General features: G+C 42.5%; 1 long non-coding RNA gene across 1 annotated transcript; it reads right to left on the bottom strand.

The window, feature by feature from the left end:
* Positions 1–1,243: 1,243 nt before the first annotated feature.
* LOC123327882 lies at positions 1,244–12,469 on the bottom strand. The gene is made up of 2 exons (XR_006542559.2): positions 11,662–12,469; positions 1,244–1,548 (listed from the first exon to the last, which is right to left on the bottom strand). It is a non-coding gene; the product is annotated as an uncharacterized LOC123327882 (long non-coding RNA).
* Positions 12,470–20,538: the final 8,069 nt, after the last annotated feature.

Below are 20,538 nucleotides of genomic sequence, written 5' to 3' on the forward strand. Positions count from 1 at the left end.
AAGCCCACACCCCCTGAATTGGCAGCATGAAGTCTTAACCACTGGACCGCTAGGGAAGTCCAGGCCGGGGTTCATTCTTGAAGGATGGTTGAGTTGACACATTTCATAACCAAGCACCCATCTGGAGTTTCTTCCTTCATCCGGCACAAAGATGGGCCTGATAATGTGGCTCTAGCAGAGCCTAGAGAGTGAAAGTGAAAGTGAAGTCACTCAGTCGTGTCCGACTCTTCACGACCCCATGGACTGCAGCCTACCAGGCTCCTCTGTCCATGGGATTTTCCAGGCAAGAGTACTGGAGTGGGTTGCCATTGCCTTCTCCAATGGCAGAGCCTAGAGAAGTGACTGTCTATTTCAAGTGCAAATGAGGGAAGGCGTCTTCATCATCCAGCTCTCTTCCCAGTCCTGCATTGAATTTCTGTGTTGCCCATGGAAAGATATTCTTGAGAGCAGAGGTGAGAGAGCTGTGTGGGTTATTACCTAGTCATCACCAACGTAATTTCATGTCACCTATTCAAAGGACTTTTGGGGACATCCCTTTTGATATATTTCTGTCAGAGATCTAAGTTTTTCCTTTGTTGAATAAAAAACAAACATTAATTCATCAAGGATAAGGAAGAACCAGGGTCTCCCTCCCGGAGACATTCTGGGGCTCTGGCTTTGGGACAAAGCTGGGAGCAGGTGTGGAATTCTCAGGGGCTGCTCACAGGAGTTTTAAGTTTCACCTTCCTGAGAAGATAATTAGATAAATATTGTGGTTTTGCTAAATCATGTGAATAAATAAGCTTATTCAGTCTTACTTTTACCTATCCCCTTTATAAATATGGTTATCTACAGAAAATGTAAAAATTTGGAGTGCTTTCGGAAAGAGTGTTAAAACTCTGAGGCAAGAAGCCTTTCCTGTTACTTTTACAGAACCAGCTGGAAGTGTAATTGATAAGATTGTCCTCTACCTGGTGGCTAACTCTGGGATCACCTCTTGGGACTAAGAATTGAGCACATTTGGAAATGTACTTTTCTAAAAAGTATAGAAAAAAAATCATAAGCCCACAAGACGGCATGAAGGCCAAACCATCAGGGGCAATACAGAGTCTTTGTCAGGGCTGTGGGATTCTTGCCAAGCCTTTAAAGAAGGTCAATAGAAAGTGACTCTTGTCTTTCCTTTGCAGGAAGGGGGACCCCTTCCAGGGCCCAAAAGGGGGCTCTTGTCTAACACATGTAAATGAATTGTCTGAGGAGACATACATGCTGACAAAGCAAGAGACTTTATTGGGAAGGGGCTCCTGGGAGGAGAGCAGAAGAGTAAGGGATCCCAGGGGACTGCTGTGCCACGTGGCTCACAGTCTCGGGTTTTATGGTGATGAGATTGGTTTCCAGGTTGTCTTTGGCCAATCATTCTGACTCAGGGTCCTTCCTGGTGGTGCACACGTTGCTCAGCCAAGATGGACGCCAGCGAGGAGGATTCTGGGAGGTGGTTGGACACGTGGCTTCTCCTTTTGACCTTTCCCATTGGTGGTGACTTGTTAGTTCTGAGCTCCTCACCAGGACGTCCTGTTATAAAATAACTCACACAAATGGTTACTATGGCACGTGGCCAGGGAGGGTGTTTCAGTCAGCATGTTTCCCCTAACATTTCTACGGCAAAACAAGTCTCATGGAAATTTAAAGAGAGTGGGATGTTTATATAATGTGAAGACTCCTTGAGGAGGACAGTCAGGAGGGTGAAGGAGCTCACGTCCCTGGAGAGAGGGCAGTGTCAGAACAAGCCAAGGGTCTCACACCCAACCTGGCTGTTTCTAGAGTTCCAGCGAGGATGCCTGGGTGGGTAGAGGGGGCTTCTGGGGCGGGGTCGGGGGGGGAGCTGCTGATTCCTCCTTATTCTGCAGTTACCGGCAAGAAGGAAACAAATGAGGTAAACATTCAACTCCAAAAATTAGAGAAAACAGAATCATCTTAAGGAAACAACAATTAAGGAAATAAAATGATTAGAGCAAAAACCAATGGAATACAAAACACAAATATGAAAAGCAAAGCCAGAAGCTGGTTCTTGAAAAAGATTAGTAAGAGAGGAATCCATATTGATACAAATAAATGATTGAACAAATAAGTGACAGAGAATAAACAAGCTTGCCTGCAGAAAATTTACAAGTAATTTATATAGATCCTCTGCCCTCCAGGAGGTGGAACCTGATTACTTCTGCTTTAATTAGGTGTGAACACAGAGTGACTGACTTTCAAATCTGCTCTCTGCAAAGGAATGTGTGTGTAACTTTCCAGTGGCAAAATCTGACAAGCCTACTTTGGCTAAATGATCAAGGTCAACATCAAGAGAAGTCATGTTGATGGTACACACATTTTATATGATGTGATGGCCAGTACTTCTCCAGTTTCTTTCCCCAAACCCACAACTCCAGTCTAATCATGAGAAAAATGTGAGACACATGTCAATAGAGAGGTATCTTATAACATTCCTGACCAGTACTCCTTAAGATTATCAAGGTAATAAAAAACAAGGAACGTCTAAGGAACTGCAACAGCCAAGAAGAGCTTAGGGTGAGATGATGATTAAATATAGTTTGCTGCTGCTAAGTCGCTTCAGTCGTGTCTGACTCTGTGCAACCCCATAGACGGCAGCCCACCAGGCTCCCCCATTCCTGGGATTCTCCAGGCAAGAACACTGTAGTGGGTTGCCATTTCCTTCTCCAATGCATGAAAGTGAAGTGAAAGTGAAGTCGCTCAGTCGTGTCCAACTCTTAGCGACCCCGTGGACTGCAGCCTACCAGGCTCCTCCGCCCATGGGATTTTCCAGGCAAGAGTACTGGAGTTGGGTGCCATTGCCTTCTCTGAAACATAGTTTAGGATGCTGGAATAGGAAAACAATAGTAGGAAAAATTAAGGAAGTCAGAATAGTGTGGACTTTCAGTTCAGTTCAGTTCAGCCGCTCAGTAGTGTCTGACTCTTTGCAACCCCATGAATCGCAGCACGCCAGGCCTCCCTGTCCATCACCATCTCCCGGAGTTCACTCAAACTCACGTCCATCGAGTCGGTGATGCCATCCAGCCATCTCATCCTCTGTCATCCGCTTTTCCTCCTGCCCCCAATCCCTCCCAGCATCAGAGTCTTTGCCGATGAGTCAACTCTTCACATGAGGTGGCCAAAGTACTGGAGTTTAGCATCATTCCTTCCAAAGAACACCCAGGGCTGATCTCTTTTAGAATGGACTGGTTGGATCTCCTTGCAGTCCAAGGGACTCTCAAGAGTCTTCTCCAACACCACACTTCAAAAGCATCAATTCTTGGGCACTCAGCTTTCTTCACAGTCCAACTCTCACATCCATAGTTCATGATAATTATAGGTCCTGACTGATCAGTATGTTAAAAGCAAAACTGATGCAACAGACTATCAGAAAGAGAAAGAAACAATTTCACAATTGCATCACAAAGAATAAAATACCTAGGAATGAAAGTGAAAGTTGCTCAGTTGTGTCCAATTCTTTGCAACCCCATGAACTATGCAGTCCATGGGATTCTCCAGGCCAGAATACTGGAGTGGGAAGCTGTTCCCTTCCCTTCCCAACCCAGGGGTTGAACCCAGGTCTCCTGTAATGTGGGCAGATTCTTTACCATCTGAGCCACCAGGGAAGCCCAAGAATACTGGAATGGGTAGCCTATCCCTTTTCTGGGGGATCTTCCTGACCCAGGAATCGAACTGGGGTCTCCTCACTGCAGGCAGTTTCTTTACCAGCTGAGCTACTAGGGAACCTTATTGAAGGATGTAAAAGACATGTACTCAGAAAACTGTAAGATACTGATGAAAGAAATTGAAGACTACACAAACAGATGGAAAGATATACTGTGTTCATGGTGTCAAAGAATTAATATTGTTAAAATGACCATACCACCCAAGGCAATCTAAAGACTTAATCCCTATCAAAATATCCAAGACTTTTTTTTCACAAAACTAGAACAAGTAATCCGAAAATTTATACAGAGCCACAAAAGACTCCAAATTGCCAAAACAATCCTGAGAAAAACAAAGCTATAGGCAATAAGTTTCTAGACTTCAGATTGTACTATAAACCTACAGTAATCAAACAGCATGGTATTGGCACAAAAACAGACACATGGGTCAATGGAATAGCATGGAGAGCCAAAAAAATGCACGCACCTATGGTCAATTAATCTATGACAAAGGAGGCAAGAATATACAGTGGGGAAAAGACAATCTGTTCAACAAGGAGTGCGAGAAAACTGGACAGCTACATGTAAACCAATGAGAATAGAACATTCTCTCACCCTATATACAAAAATAAACTCAAAATGGTTTAAATGTAAGACATGAAACCATAAAACTTCTAGAAGAGAACATAGGCAAACAATCTCATAAATTGTAGCAATGTTTTCTTGGATCAGTCTCCCATGGGAAAAGAAAGAAAAGCAAAAGTAAATTAACAAATATCAGATATGCAGATGACACCACCCTTATGGCAGAAAGTGAAGAGGAACTAAAAAGCCTCTTCATGAAGGTGAAAGAGGAGAGTGAAAAAGTTGGCTTAAAACTCAACATTTAGAAAACGAAGATCATGGCATCTGGTCCCATCACTTCATGGCAAATAGATGGGGAAACAGTGGAAACAGTGTCAGACTTTATTTTTGGGGGCTCCAAAATCACTGCAGATGGTGACTGCAGCCATGAAATTAAAAGATGCTTACTCCTTGGAAGAAAAGTTATGACCAACCTAGATAGCATATTCAAAAGCAGAGACATTACTTTGCCAACAAAGGTCCATCTAGTCAAGGCTATGGTTTTTCCAGTGGTCATGTATGGACGTGAGAGTTGGACTGTGAAGAAAGCTGAGCGCCGAAGAATTGATGCTTTTGAACTGTGGTGTTGGAGAAGACTCTTGAGAATCCCTTGGACTGCAAGGAGATCCAACCAGTCCATTCTGAAGGAGACCAGCCCTGGGATTTCTTTGGAAGGACTGATGCTGAAGCTGAAACTCCAATACTTTGGCCACCTCATGTGAAGAGTTGACTCATTGGAAAAGACTCTGATGCTGGGAGGGATTGGGGGCAGGAGGAGAAGGGGACGACAGAGGATGAGATGGCTGGATGGCATCACTGACTCCATGGACGTGAGTCTGAGTGAACTCCGGGAGTTGGTGATGGACAGGGAGGCCTGGTGTGCTGCAATTCATGGTGATGCAAAGAGTCGGACATGACTGAGCGACTGAACTGAACTGAACTGAACTGAATCAGACTCAAAAGCTTTTGCACAGCAAAGGAAACCACTAATGAAATGAAAAGACAGCCTACAATATGGAAGAAAATATTTGCAAATGATGCAACTGACAAGGGGTTAATATCCAACTCAATTAAAAAAAAACAATCCAATCAAAAAACCAGAACACCTGAATAGACATTTTTCCAAAGAAGAGAAACAGATGGCCAAAAAGCACATGAAAAGATGCTCAACATCATTAATTATTAGATAAACACAAATCAAAACAACAGCAAAATATCATTTCACACTTGTCAGAATGGCTATTATAAAAAGACAAGAAATAACAAGTGTTGGTTGATGATGTGGAGAAGAGGGAACCCTTGCGTGCTATTCGTGGGAATATAAATTGATGCAGCTACCGTGGAAAACGTATTGAGATTCCTCAAAAAATTAAGAACTAACATATGGTCAAGCTATCCCACTTCTAGGTATTTATCCAAAAAAATCTGAAAAGATACACACACCCTGATATTCATAGCAGCTTTACAGTAGCCAACATACAGAAGCAACCCAAGTGTCCATCAACAGATAAATGGATAAAAATAAGATGTGGTTCATATATACAGTGGAAAATTACTCAGCCATAAAAAGAATGAAAGAATTCCATTTGTAGCAACGTAGAGAATATTATACTTAGTGAAATAAATCAGAGAAAGACAAATATTGTTTGTAGAACAAACAATATGTAGAATCTAAAAAATAATATAAATACCAAAAAATACAAATACTGTTTCTCTATATACCAAAGAGAAACAGACTCATAAACATAGAAAACAAATATGCAGTTCCTAAAAGGAATAGAAGGGGAGGATAAATCAGTAATATAGAATTAGCAGGTGCAAGCTACTATACATAAAATAGATTAGCAACAATGATTTACTGTATAGCACAGGAAATTATATTCAATATATTGTAATAACCTAAAATAGAAAATAACCTGCAAAAATACTGAATCACTATGATGTATACTGAAAACTAACACAACATTGTAAATCAGCTATATGTTAGGAAACAAAAGAAAGAGGGCCCAATAATAATGGATTAATCAAGTGTTCTGAGAAAACAGCTACCTTGCAAATTTGATCCCTCACCTTCTGGGAGATGACTATTTGGTTGACCATTCTAACTTAAAGAAAATGCAAACAAGACAAGTTTTCAATGATTGTAATAGACCAGGTCAATACATAGAATGACAAAGACAATATCATGGCCAAAACAAACTTTACACCTTTACTGAGACAAAGAAGAAACTTGAAGTCCCAAGAACAGAGCAAGTGAATATTGACTATAGAAAGCCTGGGCAACCCAGGTGGCTCCAGCTGGAAACTGCCTGCTCCCCCCCACCCCCAGGTACTCCCAGGAGGCTGGGGTGGTGGTGAGGGGGCCTGAGAAAAGATGGGCTCGGCTACTCCTAGGGGCTTCCTAGGTGATAACTGCATGCCTGTGCAGGAGACCTAAGAGATGCTATTTCCATCCCTGGGCTGGGAAGATCCCCCAGAGGAGGGCATGGCAACCCACTCCAGTATTCTTGCCTGGAGAATCCCATGGACAGAGGAGCCAGGCAGGCTACAGTCCATAGTGTCACAAAGAGCTGGACACGACTGAAGCGACTTAGCATGCCAGCACTGCCACTCCTAGTGCTGGTGAGGGCAGAGCCCCGAGCTCTTCTAGCAGAAAGAATAGCCCACGTGGCAGGGCCAGGCTCTGGGAGCTGTCCTAGGTGGATATTACCTCAAATCAGCATTTGTAAGAGTCCATGTGATCAGGTCAGCCTAGGTACACAGAAGGTTACAAAGAAGAGCTCCCCCTGGCAGGTGGCAGCTCTTTGCTGAGGCCTGGGATGAAGCCAGGCCTTTCTTCCCTAGAACCCCGCCTGCCCCCGAGTCCTGCCTAGAGCCAGAGGAGCCTCCTGTCCCCTCCCCTCGCCCTGTGCCCTTGGACTGGTGACTAACACGGCCCATTCCCCTGAGAGCTGCACCGCCAGAGACAGTTTCCTCAGCCTCCTCTGTCCATGGAATTCTCCAGGCAAGAATACCGGAGTGGGTAGCCATTCCCTTCTCCAGGGGATCTGCCTGACCCAGGGATCAAACCCCAGTCTCTTGCACTGCAGACAGATTCTTTACCATCTGAGACACCAGGGCAGCCCAACCCCTCTATACAAAGCTGTATTCCCATGTCTTGTTTGACTTCAATTCTTTTATAATTGAACACTAGTTAACCAGAGTCTTACATTTAAAAATTAGCTAGAGTATATAATTTTGTGGGTCTCCTAGAGGGTCAGATGAGAATACTATTAGAATTAGTAAGACTATTAATAAGAACAAAGAAATCAAGGGATCCTCAACTTTGTAGTTTGGATGAAGTGAAAGTTTGCTATAATTGGATGGGATTTTTGTTGGATTACTAGACTCTGTTTCATGAAAGATTAGTAGTTAATTGACTGCTAAAACTGCAATTTAAAAAAAAAAAAGGAGGATAAAATGGAAGGCAAAGAATCGAATGAGGACCAGAATCCTCCTCTGATTCTTTTGACTAACTTAGTGCCAATGGGAGGAATGGATAAAACAAAATTTGACATAACTGTTTCTCCTCAAAAGGACATTTATACAGGTAACATATAAATGCTATGGCTAATGAAGAAACAGTAAGCTGATTCTGATGTTTATAATTATAATAAGATGTAAAACCCACACCGCAGGGTTCTTGCTACATGAATAAATAAAAAAGAACATGGAACTTCCATTTCCAGGCAAGGAACAGATAATCCTTAGATATATATTGGTACATATGACTTGTATTTCATGTATAATGAATTGCTAGAAATAAATCTGTTGTGATTTCATTTGCAAAAGTAAACAAATACAAAGCAATCGGAATTTCATTATTATATTTGATGGGGATGGTAGCTCAATAAAATACACTGTTAACAATTATGATTAAAATCTTGAATTTTCACATGTTGGTCATTACTGTTCTTACAGTCAAAACACAATGATGATTTTTCATTTGATTGTCATGTTTCTATTCCATGTAAGAATATTGATGACATTCATTGCATTCTGTTGTTAATTTTATAAGTTTCTTTTTTTCAAAATCTTCATAAATTTGTAGTGAGCTTGGATTTATTAACATGGTAGAATTGGTTGTGATGTTCTAATGAATTTTGATGAGTGATTTTGGGTATTTTTTTTAATTGTAGTGTTTGGTAATGCAACAGCTATAGCTACTAAGCAAGATGCTGAGGTTTGAGTTAAAAAATTGTCTTAGGTATATTTCCTGTCTGTAATGATGGAAATACAGATTAAAATCGCAGTGCAATATTTGTTCACATTCACTAAACGATTATAATAAAGATCAAAATATTAACAGCAATGTAGAAAACCAGAAATCTTACACTTTGCTTGTGGATATGGAAAGTAGTACAGACTATATGTACAATAGTTTGGCATTTCCTCAGAAAGATAAAAATATTCTTACTGTTTACTTCACCAACTCCACTTCTGGATATACACATCAATAAACTGAAAACAGATGTTTAAACAACAACTGGTACACAAACATTCATAGCAACATTATACACAATAGCCCAAAGGTAGAACCATTTCAACTGTCCATCAGTGGATGAATGAATATGCAGAATAAGGTACATACAAAAGCTTCAACAATATTCTACCATACAAAAAATACAGTGAAATGGTGTAACCACTGTGCAAGACATTACAGAAATTCCTCAAAAACTAATGAATGAAGTTAACATACAATATGTCATTTCCAATTCAGGTTATAAAAGGTTTGAAAAAATGGGCTGAAAAAAAATAAACATTTCTACACTCATATTCACAATAGCATTATTCACACTGGCCAAAAAATGGAAGGAATCCAAGTGTCCATGGGCAGACAATTCCATAAACAAACTGTGGTATACACACGATTGAATATGATTCAGCCTTTAAAATTAGGTAATCCTGACAATGCTACAATGTGGATGAACCTTATAGTAATTATGTTAAGTGAAACAAACCAGACCAAAACGGGACAAACATCCTGTGATTCCGCTACTATGAGATAGTGGAATCATCTCAAAGCAAGTCAAATTCAAAGACAGAAAAAGCAGAAAATGATTCCCAGTGGCTGAAAAGAGTTGATGTTTCATGGACGCAGTTTCACTTGGGGAAACTGACTTCCCATGACATCTCTCAAAATTGTTATACAAATAATTGGAAACCATATGCAATCAAATAAAAATAGAAAGAAATTTTACAGCTTATATCAAATTCACTCAAACTTCTCAACAGACAAAATGCAAAGCTGTATCTACAGTACCTCAGTTTTGCTTATGAATTTTAACAACAACAACAACAATCTAAAGTCTATCCAAAAAAGGATATAAAATACATAGTGAAAGTGAAGTCGCTCAGTCATGTCCAACTCTTAGCAACCCCATGGACTGTAGCCCTACCAGGCTCCTCCATCCATGGGATTTTCCAGGCAAGAGTACTGGAGTGGGGTGCCATTGCCTTCTCCAGGGAATCTTCCTGACCCAGGGATTGAACCCGCGTCTCCTGCATTGTAGGCAGACGCTTTACCGTACATAACATGACCTTTAAAAAGTTAAAAATTTAAACTCTGTAAAAGACCTTATTCAGAAAACCTAAACACAAGCCACAAAGAGATACATTTACAAAATACATATCTGATAAAGGGTTGTCTCAAATAATACTGAAAAAATCTGGAACAAACAACCTCATTAAAGATTTATAGATCTGAACACTTGGCCAAAGAAAATAAATACAGCTAGTAAATAAGCATATCAAAAATACTCAAAAATCATATATCATTAGGAAATTACAAATTAAAACTACAGTGAAGTAGCACTACACACCTATTAGAACCAGTAAACTTAAAAAACAAAACAAAAAACAAAACCTGGGGCCTTCCCTGGAGGTCAGTGCTAAAGACTGTGCCTGACAATGCAAGAGACTCAAGTTCAATCCCTTATCTGGGCAGGTCCCACATGCCCCAGAGCAACTTAGCTGTTTTTTCCCCAAAGCTAAACAAAGCTCACCTGAGGATCAAACACTGCACATCTAGTATTTAGAAAATGGCTTTGAAAAAGTGTCCAATACTTGTAATAGCGACAAACCTTCAAATAGCAGGTTGTTTTCCATAGATGACTGTGTAAGCAAATGGGGATACATCCAAACTGAGGGGGAGCAAATGCTACCCCGAAATACAGCTCTTCGGCATGAGAATTACTTGGACCTAATTTTTTTTTTTTTAAAGGACACATGATCGTCTCTGGAACTCAAGTCAAGATGGCTCTTCTGTGAATCACATTTACAACAGGAATCTCATTTCAAAGGAAGTCTGTCTCTACACTAGATAGAAGGAAGACAGTCTTGTGAAACTCTTTATCGAAAGGAAAGGCTAAGACATAAATCTGCACAACAACCATACCCTTCCTTCCTTGTTTTTATTTTTTTAATATTTCTTTTTTGGTTTATGTGGCTGCGCCGGGTTGACCTTCCTTCAGGCAAGCCAGATATTTAGCTGCGATGTGCAAACTCTTAGTTGTGGCATGTGAGATCTAGTTCCCTGACCAGGGATTGAACCTGCGTCCCCTTCTTTGGGAGAGGAGACTTAGCCACTGGACCACCAGGGAAGTCCTTGTTTTGTTTTTAGATTAAGATGGTATCTAAGGTGATATCCTGGGCCATTTCAAGCACTGACTCAATTTCCGGGGCTTCTCCAAAGCACACAAAAGGGACATATGTTACTAAACTGGTTTGCACAAGTGAAGGTAGTTCATACTACAACACTGTATGCTTACGATTTAAATGGTAAATGGCATGTTATCTAGTTTTAATTACAATGGAAAACAAAGAATGTAGTATTGATATGTGTTACAGCATGAATAAACACTACAAACATCTTTAGTGAAAAAAATCCATACAGAAAACGCCACCCACATCACATATTCACCTTGTCTGCTTTAAATTCACAAGGTTGTCCAAATGACCCAGGATCTCAGTGACATTCCAAACAGAAACTAGTTGAGGATGGGAAAAAAGATATATTTGTACACTTGGACAATTGCTGAAAGTGGAAGTGGGCCTGTGAATTACATTATAATGTGGAAACCATGTAATTTCCTGATTTCGGTGGTTTCGTGCTGGTTCCACAGGAGTATGCCACCCATTTTGGATAAAACACACGGAGTATTTTAGGTGATGTGGTAAATGTGAGTACTTTTTACCATTATTAGGAGTTTTTTGTACATTTTAAATTACTGGAAAGTAAATTATTTATCAAAACAACCATGTTAATACACAGAAGAAACTCATAAAAGACAAGCATGAAACTATAGAGGCTAAGACTTACCTAGATCAAGTTCAAGGGAAGTTGTGATGCTCACTGCCCATGCAGGAGTCTACACTGTCAAGAAGCACTGTGGGAAGACTCTATTAGTAGCCGTCATGCCTCGGGTCCTCTGGATGACCTACTGCAGGAGAAACAGATTTTACAAATCAAATTTTCCACATCACTTCTCAAAAAGTTTTTAGAATATATTCAGTAAAGTTCAATTATTTGAAATCAATATACAAAAATCAGTGGTGTTTGCATACACTAATAATAATCAGAAACAAAAACTAAGAAAATCTCATTTATAATTGCATCAAAAAGAATAAAACATCGAGCAGCAAACTTAACCAAGGACATAAAAGACCAGTAGTCAGAAAACTAGAAAGCACTGATAAAGAAACTGAAGAAAACACAAATAAATAGAAACATATTCCATGCTCAAGCACTGGAACAATGAGCAGACTGTCCATTCCAACCAAAGCCATCAGCAAACGCACAGACTGCAATCACAACATAATAGCCAATGGCATTTTTCATAGAAATAGAAACATTCCTAATATTAGCCTGCAACAACTAAGGACCTTGAACAGCCAAAAAGACTCTAAGAAGAACACACCTGGAGGCATCTTCCTCTCTGACTTCAAACGACATCCCGGAGCTGTAGTAACCACAACGGTGAGGAATTGGCACAAACACCAACACATGGACTACAGGAACAGAATAGAGGGCCCAGGAAAACCCGCATGTGTGTGGCCAGTTAGTTCATGAAGATCAAGCCAAAAACTTGCAAAGAAGAAAGGACAGTCTTCTCAAGAAACAGTGACCACCCTACACTAAGGAACATCACTGGTCATCCTCTATATCATCAGTCAGTTAGTTCAGTTCAGTCGCTCCCTGTCCATCACCAGCTCCCAGAGTTTATCCAAACTCATGTCCATTGAGTCTGTGACGCCATCCAACCAACTCATCCTCTGTCGTCCCCTTCTCCTCCCTCCTGCAATCTTTCCCAGAATCAGGGTCTTTTCAAACGAGAACATCAGTCCTTCCAATGAATACTGAAGACTGATCTCCTTTAGGATGGACTGGTTGGATCTCCTTGCAGTCCAAGGGACTCTCCAGAGTCTTCAACACAACAGCTCAAAAGCATCAATTCTTCGGTGCTTAGCTTTCTTTACAGTCCAACTCTCACATCCATACATGACTACTGGAAAAACCATAGTTTTGACTAGACGGACCTTCGTTGGCAAAGTAATGTCTTTGCTTTTTAATATGCTGTCTAGGTCATAACTTTTCTTCCAAGGTGCAAGCGTCTTTTAATTTCATGGCTGTTGTCCCCATCTGCAGTGATTTTGGAGCCCCCCAAAATAAAGTCTGTCACTGTTTCCACTGTTTCCCCATCTATTTGCCATGAAGTGGTGTGATCAGATGCCATGATCTTAGTTTTCTATATTATACAGAAATCTAACTAAAAATCCACTATTTTCCACATGGAGCTCTTTCCCTCCTGAGTCCTCTGGGATGGACCTCCGGTCAGCACTTAGCTGGACACAGGAAACTACTTCATCCACATTTTTCCCTCTCGCAGCACCTCCTTGCTGGTGGGTACTGAGGCAACCCCACTCCTCTCAGCTTGGACGCAGCCGGGTTATCCAGAAGCCTGAGCCCTGACGGTCCTGAGGAGACAAAGCTCCTGCCGGCTGCTCACGCAGCCAAGTCTGAAGGCCAAACATCCTGTGCCCGCAGCTCAGAGTGGGCTTGGGCGCCCCCTGTGGGCCACCAGAGCAGAGCGGGCGGCACCGCGCTCACAGACCCCAGAGGGCTCATCCAGAACCAGCTCTGCTGTGAGCACTAAGACTGGAAACCCAAACTGAAATGGAGCCGAACACCTCCAGACCCTTCTCAAAACGAGGCTAAGGAACAATTAAAAACTCTGTTGAATGCAGCTATAAAAAGGAATGCATTTGGGTCAGTTCTCATGAAGTAGATCAATCTAGAGCCTCTTAAACAGTGAAGTAAGTCAGAAAGAGGAAAACAAATATCGTATATTAAAGCATATATATGGCATCTAGAAGGACGGTACTGATGAATCTGTTTGCAAAGCAGCAATGGAAATGCAGACATAGAGAACAGACTTAGGGACAAGGGTGGGGAACTAGAGAGAGAACAGCATGGACGCACCAACACGTGTAAATAGACACCCAATGGGAAGTTGCTGTATGATTCAGGGAACTCAAACTGGGGCTCTGTCATAACCTAGAGAGGTGGGAATGGGTAGGAGGTGGGAGGGAGACTCGTGAGGGAGGGCACATACATACACTCATGGTTAATTCATGTTGATGTATGACAAATCAATATTGTAAAGCAATCATCAATCACTGTTTAAAAACCATATGGAATGAAATGAACATAAACACAAACTTTGCCACTGACACCACAATTCAGTTTAAAAATATAAACATTTTAGAAAACAACAAAAGATCTATGTGACTTTTGGTCTGGTGATGAGTTCTAACACACACCAAAAAAGTCAACTGACCAAATTTTTAAGATAAATTAATGAAAACACTGACATTTAAAAATTTATACATTTGCTCTGTGAAGGACCTTATTCAAGAAAACCAAAAGACAAACTGTTAAGGGAACCACTCCCTACCTGCCCTTGCCAGGCACCAGAGAAACCACTCGCAGGAATCATCTTACAACAGGCGGTCCTGACAAGAACAAGGATCTAACAAGCTACCACCAACCAGAATTCAGGAAAGGTCAAAAGGAGATAGGAGACTCCAGTCCAGAGGTCCTACCAACCTCCCAGGATCCTCCTCACTGGAATCCATCTCAGCTGAGTGATGTGTGTGCCCCCAGGAAGGATCCCAATGCAGAATGACTGGCCAGAGACAAACCAGAAACTAACCCAATAACCATAAAACCTGAGACTGTGAGCTACTTGGCAGAGGCTCTCTGTTTCCCTCATGCTCCTGCCTTCCACCTCGGCACCCCTTCCCAATAAAGTCTCTTGCTTGGACAGCGCTCATCTCCTCAGACAATTCATTTCCAAGTGTCAGACAAGGACCCACTCCCAAGCCCTGGAAGGGGTCCCCCTTCCTTCATGAAAACCACAATCCAGGAGAAAATATCTTCAAAACACTATCTTGCAGAGAAGGAAATGGCACCCACTCCCGTATTCTTGCCTCAGAAATCGCATGGACAGAGAAGCGTGGTGGGCTACAGTCCAGCAGCAGGGCATTTTGAGGGGAGGAAACAGTCCATGAAAGCTGGGGCGCTCACCGAAGGCCCCAGAGCTCTGGATGGCACAGCCAGAACAGTGACTGAGGACTCCCAGCTCCCAGACCTCTTGATCTTGGCCTCTCTCACCACATACGTGTGTGGAAAACTAGACTCTGAAACATGCTGAGAGCTTCCCTAGGGGCTCAGTGGTAAGGTATCTGCCTGCCAGTGCAGGAGATGCAGGGTTGATCCCCGGTCCGGGAAGATCCCACGTGCTGGGAGCAACTAAGCCTGTGCACCACAACTACGGAACCTGTGCTCCAGGTCCCGGAAGCCACAACGCTGAGCCCACATGCTGCAACTACTGAGGCCCCTGAGCCCTGCAGCCTGTGCCCCCCAACAAGAGAGGCCACTGCAGTGAGAAGCTCGCACACCATTATTTATGGCCCATGCTCGCCGTTAACTAGAGAAAAGCCCACACACGAAGACCCAGCACAGTCAAAAATATAAAATTATTTTTTAAAAAATGCATATCTGATAAAGAATCTGTACTCAAATGGTCCAAGAACGCTAAAGCAAACAAACCCATTAATAATTGGTAAAGACTGAAATATACCTGGCCACAGAGGAGATACTGACAATAAACAATCAAACAAAAACATACCAAAGATCCTGGTGGAATGCATGCACAGACACCTTTGGAAGACAGTCTGACAATTATTTTCAGTAATCACATGGGCCAAGCACTGAATTCAATACGTGACAAGTGGTGGAAGCCAGGTATCTTACCGTTTGAATGGGAAGTTACAGATAAACAAAAGGAAAGGTATACAGTATTCATGTCCCAACGGATTAGGTTGGAGACATCATCATAAATTACCTTTAGCTGAATGTATTCAAAGTGAAGCTGGAATACATGTGTATATTTCCACGTATTATCAACTGAGCATATTTACTTCCTACATGTATGTTTTTAATATCATTCTCTAATAAAGGGAAGAGAAAACTTCCCTGGTAGTTCAGTGGTAAAGAATCTGCCTACCCATGCAAGGGACACGGGTTCCATCTCTGGTCCTAGAAGATTCCATATGCCGGGGCAGCTAAGCCCCTGTACCATAACTATGGAAGCCTGCACGCTCCAGAGCCCAAGCTCTGCAACGAGAGAAGCCATTGCAATGAGAAGCCTAGGAACAGCAACTAGAGAGCAGCCTCTGCTCACTGCAACTGCCCTGTGTGACGCAACAAGAGCCGGCATAGCCAAAAATAATTTAATGTTAAAAAAAAAAAAAGAACAGAAGCTCTTTAAAGAAATGACAGAGACTAGGATTAAGACAGTAAATACATGAGCCAGGACAATCTTAAAGTATGAGAAAGTAAAGAAAGACAAAGCAAAAAACCCACAAAGAGAAACGTTATATGAAAAAAAGAGCCAATGGAAGTAGTTCTCAATAGCCAAACCGGAATAAACTAAGCAACCTAATAATGTAGTGCCGTATTATCACCAAAATTTGTGATAAACTATCAAGTTATTCAAACTGATAAAAATAGATGATTACATTGTTTTGTCTGTATACACTAGAAATTAATAATCTGAAAGGGAATTTAAAAAATAATTCCCTTTCAATAACATCAACATTAATAAAATACTTTGGAATTAATGTAATGGGGATGCGAAGACTGGCACACTGGAAATTATACACCATGGCTGAAAAAAGTCCTAAATAAATATATTCCATAGTGATGGAAAGACTTAAGATGGCAATACTGTGTAATGCATTTTCAATCTGAAATGAAGATTCAACATGAATTACAAAAGGCCTTTAGGAGGAAATACAAAAGCTGACCCTAACATACATGTGGAATTACAAGGGACTCCAAAGAACCAAAACAATCACATGAGTCTAGAGTACAAAGGTCCTCTGTGTGTGCCGTGCTAAGTCACTTCAGTCATGTCCAACTCTTTGCAATGCTATAGACTGTAGCCTGCCAGGCTCCTCTGTCCATGGGATTCTCCAGGCAAGAATACTGGAGTGGGTTGCCATGCCCTCCTCCAGGGAATCTTCCTGACCCAGGGATGGAACTCCTGCATGGGCAGGAGTTTACCCCTACCGCCACCCGGGGCAAAGGTGCATAGATGGAGATCAGGGAAACCCAGTTAAGAGAAGGGACTCAGGATCAGGGAAGGAAGAGAGAGAAGGAGGCTCATATCACATTCGGGGAAGCCCAGCAGGTAGTTCTGAAAGTGGAAGACAAGAGGAAGCAGACTGTGCCGGGAGCCGGCATATTGCATATTGAGTGCATATTGCATATTGAGTGCATATTGCATATTGAGTGCAGCACTTTCCACAGTATCATCTTTCAGGATCTGGAATAGCTCAACTGGAATTCTATCACTGCCGGGAGCCAGCGTGAGGAACTCCGCCCATGACAAAGGTCATGAGGAAGGAGGCTCGGCATACGCAAAGGCGGGATCGAGCCTCAGGAGTCCCCCTGGAAATTCTCGAGCATCTACCCCCCAAACCAGAGTCTGCCTACTTTCTGCTTTGTGCTTTCACCTACACCTCTGACTTTACAGGGGGCTGTCCCCCACTACCTCTCTCTGAAAAAAAGAGTTAGCTTACAGCTCCAGTTAATAATTCCTGGGTGTGACAGTGTTTCAACCTACAAACTCCTTTGGAAATCCTCTAGCCTGCCTGAATGGGTTTTTCTGGCCACATGTGATTGTTCAGAGCCTCCCAACTATGAGAGGCAGGAGATGTTCTAAACTGCCTAAACACAGATTCCTTTGAGTAGTTAAAAGATTGATTAGAAATTGTATTGGTGAAGAGTTTTTCACTTGTTGGGCCAATGTTTGCTGCTAAGTCTCCATACCCCTTACCTACTGTGTCCTTGGCAGTGTATTGATTGATATAATGGGTGTATAGAAATGTAAAATGCAGCTTTGTCCAATGCTTTTTTGGAGGCTGGTGCCTGACTTTGGAATAATCACCTTTAGAGAAAAATAAGTTTCTTAAAATGTTAACAGGCCTCCAGGCCAGAAGATGATGTCAATCACCTGAACTTTTGCATATGATAAGTTTGCAGGAAGAAAGCCTGGCTTGCTGCATGACTCTACCCCTTCCGCCATTATCCTCTATGCATAACTTAAGGTATAAAAACTACTTTGGAAAATAAAGTGCGGGCCTTGTTCACTGAAACTTGGTCTCCCCATGTCACTCTCTCTCCCAAATTCTAGCTGAGTCTCCATCTGGAGCGCGGAACCCACCATGCTTGCTAATTATGCCTGGGCTTCTAAGATCCGACCGGGGAGGCCTCAGTGTCTCCTCTCCTTCAGGAGAACGGAAGGACGCCTGCGGCCTACGTAAGTGGTGCAAACTTCTTGTCTTGAAGTTTTATTGGTCTCCCGCGTAAACCAAGCTACTCAGCCTCTTTTCTCCACTGAATTTTCCTACTGAGCTATCCTCATTCTATTACTCTTTATTATCTCTAATTAACATTTGAATAGGTCGCCTAGCCGTCTCTTCTACGAATACCCTGGATCAGCCGGGGCTGGACCTCGGCAAGACTGGAGCTGTGTCGAAGATGAAAGAGGGAACTAAAGCAGGGGCCTCCAACCTCTAGGATCTAATGCCTGATGATCTGAGGTGGAGCTGATGTAATAATAATAGAAATAAGTGTTAGTCATTCAGCCGTGTCTGACTTTTTGTGACCCTATGAACTGTAGCCCACCAGGCTCCTCTGTCCATGGGATTCTCCAGTCAAGGATACCGGAGTGGGTTGTCATTTCCTTCTCCAGGAGATCTTCCCAACCCAGGGACTGAACCCAGGTCTCCCACATTGCAGGCAGACTCCCTACCCAACTGAGCCAGCAGGGAAGACCATAGAAATAGAAACAGAGCTCACACTAAATGTACTGTACTTGAATCATCCCAAAGCCTTCCCCCACCCATGTTTGTCAAAAAATTGTCTTCCACAAAAACCCCCGAAGTCAAGGAAGGAACTTCAAGTGTAGTCAGCTGTCCCCGGTTGCTGGCTTAGGGAGATGTTGAAGCAGGGGCGTCCCAAGAGGTAGAATTTCCCTTGTGCTGGGTCCTCAACAGACCTCCAATGGCCTTGGAGATGATGGGAGAGATTTGTTTCTTTCTTTTTTTTTTAAAATATCCTTGTGAGATAAACTTAAAACCTTTCTGTTACAGTCCTCCTAATAAAAACAGTTCTCTTTCTTTACTGATCTGTGAAGTTCCAACTGAAAAGACCACTGTTCTAATATGCCTAATAGTGTTGCTGACACTGTGGATATAATTATGTGAAACTGAACTTATTCGATAAAAACTGTGAAGCATCTGCCCTGTGCCCAGCACTCTCCCAGGGTTGGGGATATGGTGAAAATACTCCATAAGATGCACAGCTGGTAGGCACATTCTTTAAAAAAGCCTTTTACATTTTCACCAATAGTTTATCCTCAATGTCAACACTTGCCAATTAATGACCATGCTGGGTAGGAAGCTCATTAAGAACCCAGGAGCCAGGGTTCCTGGATGGATATGCCCTTCTCTTTTGGACAGTCCTCCACCCTCTCTGGATCTCAGTATCCTCACATGTAAAAACATGGACATCTGACTATAATTCTTTCCTAGAACCCAAGCCTATTGAGGGGGACAGGAAATATCACCCAGGTCTACTCTAAGGCCTGGATGATAGATCAGACTTAAAGAAATGAGATTGAAAGAAAAATATGTCATTGCTGGTTTTCAGTCAAACAAACAAATAACAATGAAGGAAGGAACCCTTGGCCCTGCGGGATTTTCCTGGGGACCTAGTCTGGGAAATTCTTACGCATCACGAGAAGGCTCTGAGCTGGATTTCCACAAACAAGAATAGCCATGCAAAGGACAATCCAACAGAGCTCTGTGCCCATCAGCCACAGGAAGAGACTGCCTCCCAACAGCCAGCAGCATTTACAAATGACCTCCCATGGCCTTTGCCAAACTACAGGGGCACCTCTGGGTTTTCTGCTTCCTTCCCTTTTCTTGACTCTTTTCTCAAAAAACGCACATTTCTTCATAGAATGCCACAGTGGAAGGAAAATCAGCCTTCAGTTTTTAGACTTCAATTTACAAAAAACTTAAGAGGTTCTAGGAGTTTTGCTTTTAAATCAAAGGACCACGTAATTAAAAAATTTTAAACGTTCTAATTATTCAGTTACAAGACACCAAACTCGTTGCACAGGGTCCCATGGAAAGGCCCCCTCTCAGCAGGACAGCCACTGATTCCACCATGAAAGGGCAGCAAGGTGCCCTCCTCCCTTCTCTTCTGCCTGGGTGGTCACCAGGTTTTTAAATCCTTGCACCCTAGCAAGTTTCCAGGGTGCAATTCGGGCACCCTTCCCTTCCCCATCCCAGAAGGTGGCCAAAGGCCCACTGGGCTGCAGAAGTGCCGGAAGCAGGGCTAGGCCAGCCAGCCAGAGTGGGGGTTGCGGGGTCCCAGCAGGTGAAATCACCAGGCAGGATAAACCCCTGGACTTCCCAAAGGCCAAGAGTGACTGTCTCAGAGCAACGGCCCCTTTCAGGGTCTGCAGAGACCTCACTGGGGGCCCTAGGCTGCTTGGGAAAACTGCTCAGGACAGAGCTTTATGCGAGGGGACAGGCTTGGGAATGTCCTCAAAGCCTT

This window comes from Bubalus bubalis, chromosome 10 (genome assembly GCF_019923935.1).
Source record: "Bubalus bubalis isolate 160015118507 breed Murrah chromosome 10, NDDB_SH_1, whole genome shotgun sequence".
NCBI lineage: Eukaryota > Metazoa > Chordata > Mammalia > Artiodactyla > Bovidae > Bubalus > Bubalus bubalis.